The sequence below is a fragment of the Buceros rhinoceros genome, unplaced genomic scaffold, assembly GCF_000710305.1.
Source record: "Buceros rhinoceros silvestris isolate BGI_N320 unplaced genomic scaffold, ASM71030v1 scaffold23534, whole genome shotgun sequence".
In the NCBI taxonomy this organism is placed as follows: Eukaryota; Metazoa; Chordata; class Aves; order Bucerotiformes; family Bucerotidae; genus Buceros; species Buceros rhinoceros.
In genome coordinates this window covers 1-302 of record NW_010407956.1, presented here as the reverse complement: position 1 = coordinate 302, position 302 = coordinate 1, and positions in this window count along the sequence as shown.

The following is a 302-nucleotide window of genomic DNA, read 5'->3' as shown; positions in this document are numbered from 1 at the left end:
CTGGACCCATCCCAGGTCAGTTGGCCCTTGGGGCTCTGAGCCCCCTGCTCTGGGGGCAGATGTCCCTGCTCCCTGCAGGGGATGGACTAGGGGAGCTTTGAAGGTCCCTTCCAACCCCACACAGCCTCTGATTCTATGACACATATAGATACACACACACGTACTTCAGCTCCTGTTCGTGCGGCTTCGGGATCCCACCGGGTCACACAGCACCAAGTGCGAGACACCACTGAAGCTTGACTTGTCCTGTGAGACACCAACCTGTCCTGCGTGGACGTGGCAAAGACGCCTTGGGGCAGCAG